Source organism: Gopherus evgoodei, unplaced genomic scaffold (genome assembly GCF_007399415.2).
Source record: "Gopherus evgoodei ecotype Sinaloan lineage unplaced genomic scaffold, rGopEvg1_v1.p scaffold_57_arrow_ctg1, whole genome shotgun sequence".
NCBI lineage: Eukaryota > Metazoa > Chordata > Testudines > Testudinidae > Gopherus > Gopherus evgoodei.
This window is the reverse complement of record NW_022060078.1, coordinates 446300-452299: the sequence shown is the minus strand read 5'-3', so window position 1 is coordinate 452299 and position 6000 is coordinate 446300.

The following is a 6000-nucleotide window of genomic DNA, read 5'->3' as shown; positions in this document are numbered from 1 at the left end:
ATGGGGGTAGTGGGCTAGAGTGGGAGGAGGATGGGGGGAGAAGAAGGCTGGGAACTGGGATTCTGGGAGGGGAGTGGGGTCTAGTGCTTAGAGCAGGGGGGCTGGGAGCCAGGACTCCTGGGTTCTCTTCTGACTCTGGAAGGGGAGTGGGGTGTAGTGGGTTAGAGGAGGGGGGGCTGGAGCCAGGACTCCTGAGTTCTCTCCCTGGTTCTGCTCTGTCAGGGTAGTGAGGACAATCTAGCCCCTTCACACAAATATGGGGAGGGGTAGAACTGGTGGGAGGTTTTCAGGTGGGTGCAGCATGGGAGCGCAGAGGGTGCCCTCTCCTCACGGCAGTCTGGGTTGATTTTCCAGTTGATTTCAGCTTCTTTTCCTATTAAAGTAGATTCTTCAGCCTCAACTAATGCCTTTGATCAGTCTTTTGATAACCCACAGCATTCATCAATGGCCTGACTTTGAAATGCAGCCACTTGTGGGGCAGGGCAGCTGGGAACAGCCACACATAACGCTGCATGGGGATGGGTCACCCAGCGCTGAGATGCAGCCACCTCTGGGCCAGGGCAGCTGGGAACAGCCACACATAACGCTGCATGGGGATGGGTCACCCAGCGCTGAGATGCAGCCACCTCTGGGCCAGGGCAGCTGGGAACAGCCACACATAACGCTGCATGGGGAGGGGTCACCCAGCGCTGAGATGCAGCCACCTCTGGGCCAGGGCAGCTGGGAACAGCCACACATAACGCTGCATGGGGAGGGGTCACCCAGCGCTGAGATGCAGCCACCTCTGGGCCAGGGCAGCTGGGAACAGCCACACATAAAGCTGCATGGGGAGGGGTCACCCAGCGCTGAGATGCAGCCACCTCTGGGCCAGGGCAGCTGGGAACAGCCACACACAACACTACACGGGGATGGCTTGCCCGGCGCTGAGATGCAGCCACCTCTCAAGTGGGGCAGATGGAGAACAAGCACACACACACCTGACCCCATGAGTGCCGTGAACCCCATCTGTCCCCCTGGGGCTGTCTCATCTGGGGAAAGGCCCTGGAGCTGGCAGGTGGGGAGCTGTTCCCTGGGCAGGAAATAACTGTCCTGAGCCTTAAATCAGCTGCCAGCATCATTATCTTATCCAGCCCCGTATTCCCGCTCCATGCACCCACCTCCGTCCCGGTACATACCCATCCATCCACCCACCCACCCATCCATTGCTCCCAGCATCCCCCCAGCATCTCCATACGCACCCATCCATGCCCCCACTTCTCCACCCATCTCTGCATTCCTCCATCCACCTGTCCCTCCCCACACACCTGCATCTATCTATCTATCTATCTATCTATCTATCTATCTATCTATCTATCTATCTATCTATCTATCTATCTATCTATCTATCTATCTATCCCATAAACGCCTACTCACCCATCCATATACCCCATATTTATCTATCTAGCTCTGTGTAAACGCGAAAGCTTCTCTCTCTCACCAACAGAAGTTGGTCCAACAAAAGACATCATCTGCCCCATGTTGTCTCTCTAATAAGACAGGTCAATGCAATTGTTATCAGCCATGCTGCTGTGTTTGAAGGGAGAGACCCTGTGCTGATGAACTGGTTGGGTCAGTGTAACTACAGCCTCGTATTCTTTTGAAAATGTCGTTCAAAATTCGGAAAAAAACCCAAACCCAAGTCACTTAAAACTTTCTTACTTCAAAAACAAAGGATCTTTGTAGACATATATAAGCTTTGGAAGCCAACAAGGGTGTGCTGCAATTTTTCATATAAAAAGGGTGTTTCATTTGACCAACCTCCCTCGACTGCTGGACCAGGGCGTAGTGGGAAGCAAAGGTGTGGACTGATGACCAGGTCGCTGCCCGACAGATTTCCTGGATGGGCACACGGGCAAGGAAAGCCAGCGACGACGCCTGCGCCCTGGTGGAATGCGCAGTCACAAGGCCCGTAGGGACATGGGCCAAGTCATAACAGGTCCTGATACAGGACGTAACCCAAGAGGATACCCTCTGGGAGGAGATAGGAAGCCCTTTCATACGGTCCGCTACCGCCACGAAAAGCTGGGGGGGATTTGCGGAAGGGTTTGGTCCTCTCTATGTAGAACGCGAGAGCTCTACGGACATCCAGCGAGTGGAGCTGCTGCTCCCTGCCTGAGGAGTGAGGTTTCGGGAAAAAAACCGGGAGGAAAATCTCTTGGTTGACGTGGAAGGCTGAGACCACCTTGGGTAGAAAGGCAGGGTGTGGTCTAAGCTGCACCTTGTCTTTGTGGAAGACCGTATATGGGGGGTCTACCACAAGGGCTCGGAGTTCCGACACCCGTCTAGCTGAGGTGATAGCCACTAGAAAGGCAGCCTTCCAAGAGAGGTAAAGCAGGGAGCAAGTAGCTAACGGCTCAAAGGGGGGCCCCATGAGCCGGGACAACACCAGGTTAAGATCCCAGGTTGGAGCAGGGGAACGGACGTTAGGGAACAAACGTTCCAGCCCTTTAAGGAATCTCGACACCGTCGGGTGAGAAAAAACGGAGCGACCGTCCGCACCCGGGTGAAAGGTGGAGATAGCTGCTAAATGGACTCGCAACGACGATAAGGCCAGACCTTGCTCTTTGAGGGACCAAACATAGTCTAAGATTTCGGTTACCGAAACTTCCATAGGGCGGAGATTTCTCTCTACGCACCAACAGGAGAAGCGTTTCCATTTCGCCGAATACGTGGCTCTTGTGGACGGTTTCCTGCTGCTCAAGAGCACCTCTCTCACAGGCGTGGAGCAGCGCAGCTCGGAACCAGTTAGCCACGCAGGAGCCACGCCGCTAGGTGCAGCGACTGCAGGTCTGGGTGACAGAGAGACCCGTGGTCCTGGGTAATCAGGTCCGGATGAAGGGGCAGGGGAACTGGGTCGGCTACGGCCAAGTCCAGCAGCATGGTGTACCAGTGCTGTCTGGGCCATGCCGGGGCCACCATGATCACACGAGCCCTGTCTCTGCGCACCTTCAGGAGGACCTTGTGAACCAGAGGGAACGGAGGAAACGCATAGTACAGGTGGGTCGACCACTGGATGAGGAAGGCATCCGCTATCGACCCCGGCTCCCTGCCCTGAAAGGAGCAGAACGCTTGGCACTTCCTGTTCCCCTTGGACGCGAAGAGGTCCACCCGGGGATAACCCCACCTCCGGAAAATGGAGAGAGCGACGTCCGGGCGAAGGGACCACTCGTGTGACAGGAAGGATCTGCTCAATCGATCCGCCAGCATGTTCCGTACTCCGGGAAGGAAGGAAGCCCTGAGGTGAATGGAGTGGGCTACGCAAAAGTCCCAGAGTCGTATCGCCTCGAGGCACAGGGAGGAGGACCTGGTGCCGCCCTGCTTGTTGATATAGTACATGGTCGTCGTGTTGTCCGTGAACACGGCTACACAACGACCCTGAAGCTGATGACAAAACGTTTGGCAAGCAAGGCGGACCGCTCTCAACTCCCTCATGTTGATGTGTAGCCCCACCTCCTCCTGGGACCACAGGCCCTGCGTCCGCAGGGTCCCTAGGTGGGCCCCCCAGCCTAGATCTGAGGCATCCGTTGTCAGGGATACCGAGGGCTGAGACGGGTGAAAGGGAAGACCCGCACACAATACGGACTGGTCCAACCACCAGCCGAGAGAATCTAAGACCTTCTGGGGGATTGTGATTAACATGTCTAACGGTTGCCTTGCCGGCCTGTAATGACTGATAAGCCACAGCTGGAGAGGCCTCATGCGGAGCCGAGCGTAGTCGGTCACAAAGGTGCACGCCGCCATGTGCCCTAACAGGGTTAGACATGTCCTCACTGACGTCAACGGGGCTGACCGCAAACGTTGAACGATCGCCGCCATGGTCTGGAACCGCTGCAGAGGCAGCGAGGCCCTGCCCACAGTGGCGTCCAGGACGGCCCCGATAAATTCCACCTTCTGAGTGGGCCTCAGGGTGGACTTGTCTGTGTTTATCAAGAGGCCCAGACTCGCAAACATGCCGGTGATCACGCGGACATGGCTGTTCACCCGCTGTTCCGACGTGCCCCGAATCAACCAGTCGTCCAGATAAGGGAACACGTGGACACGGTTGCGCCGAAGATGTGCCACGACAACTGCCATGCATTTTGTAAACACCCTCGGGGCCGTGGACAGGCCGAACGGGAGGACTGCAAATTGATAATGAAGAGCCCCCACAACGAAGCGGAGAAAGCGTCTGTGGCGCGGCCAAATGGCAATGTGGAAATACGCGTCCTGCATGTCGAGGGCGGCGTACCAGTCTCCCGGATCCAGGGATGGAATAATGGTCCCCAGGGATACCATGCGGAACTTCAACTTCACGAGATATTTGTTGAGCTCTCGCAGGTCGAGGATAGGCCTGAGGCCCCCCTTGGCCTTGGGGATCAGAAAGTAGCGGGAATAAAACCCCTTGCCTTTCTCGTTTTCCGGAACCGCCTCTATAGCTCCTTTGCTGAGGAGCGTCTGCACCTCCTGCCGAAGGAATTGCTCGTGAGAGGGGTCCCTGAAGAGGGACGAGGAAGGAGGGCGGGAAGGAGGAAATGAAACAAACTGCAGGCGGTATCCCGTCTGCACCACGCTTAAGACCCAGCGGTCCGATGTTATTTGGGACCACGCCGGGAGGAAAAACGAAAGGCGGTTGGAAAACGGGGGGGAAGGATCCATAGGGGAAACTGTTACTGCGCCCTCGAGCGCACCTTCAAAATGAAGGCTTAGGACCAGGCAGGGGTTTTGAGGAGCCTTGGTTCTGCCCCCCTTGGTTCCCCGACTGCCTGCGCCTCCCGTTCCTGCCGCGGCGCCTGTAAAGGTCCTGCCGCTGGCGGAACTGGGAAACCGGCCTGCGTTGTTGTTGTTGTTGTTGTGGCCGGAAGGGTCTGCGCTGCGTCACGGGAGCGTGCATCCCGAGGGACCGCATAACGACTCGGTTATCTTTCAGACTCTTGAGCCTGGGGTCTGTTTTGTCAGAAAACAGGCCCTGGCCTTCGAAAGGAAGGTCCTGAATAGTATGCTGGAGCTCCGGCGGAAGGCCGGAAACCTGCAGCCAGGAGATGCGACGCATCGTAACTCCTGACGCGAGGGTACGGGCAGCCGAGTCCGCAGCGTCCAAAGAGGCTTGCAAGGCCGTGCGTGCGACCTTCTTGCCTTCGTCCAAGATGGCCGAAAACTCTTGGCGAGCATCCTGTGGCAGCAGCTCCTTAAATTTGTCCACTGCCACCCAGGAATCAAAGGCATATCTGCTCAGCAGGGCCTGCTGGTTGGAGACCCTGAGCTGCAGCGCCCCAGCCGAATACACCTTACGGCCAAGGAGGTCCATCCGCCTGGCCTCTCTTGATTTGGGGGCTGGAGCCTCCTGGCCATGACGCTCCCTATCGTTCACTGATTGAACCACCAGTGAACACGGAGTCGGGTGGACATGGAGATATTCGTATCCCCTAGAAGGGGCCATGTACTTCCTCTCGACGCCTTTCGCTGTCGGAGGGATGGAGGCTGGAGACTGCCAGATGGTGTTGGCGTTAGCCTGGATGGTTCGTATAAAAGGCAGGGCGACCCTGGTGGGAGCATCAGAGGAGAGGATGGTTACAATTGGATCCTCTATCTCCGAGACCTCCTCTGCCTGCAGACTCAGATTTTGAGCCAATCGTCTGAGGAGGTCTTGGTGCGCCCTGAGATCCAGCGGGGGGGGACTGTTGGAGGAGGTACCCGCCACCGCCTCATCCGGGGAGGAGGATGATGAGACCCCAGGCACAAGAGTGTCTAACTGAGGGTCTTCCTCAGCTGTTGCCTCTGCCTCCGGAGCCACAGCGGAGTCCTGCTGCTTGGACCCTTCCTCCCCTTCCGGGGAGGGAGGGGGGCGAGACAATGAGGCTTCAGGGGCTCTACGCTCCGCAGTCGCCGGCCTTGCAGGGAGCTGCTGGGGGCCCTGGGCCTGATGGTACGCCCAGGGTGTCCAGAATCCCCACTGTTGTGGGCCTTGGTCCTGCAGCGGCGGAT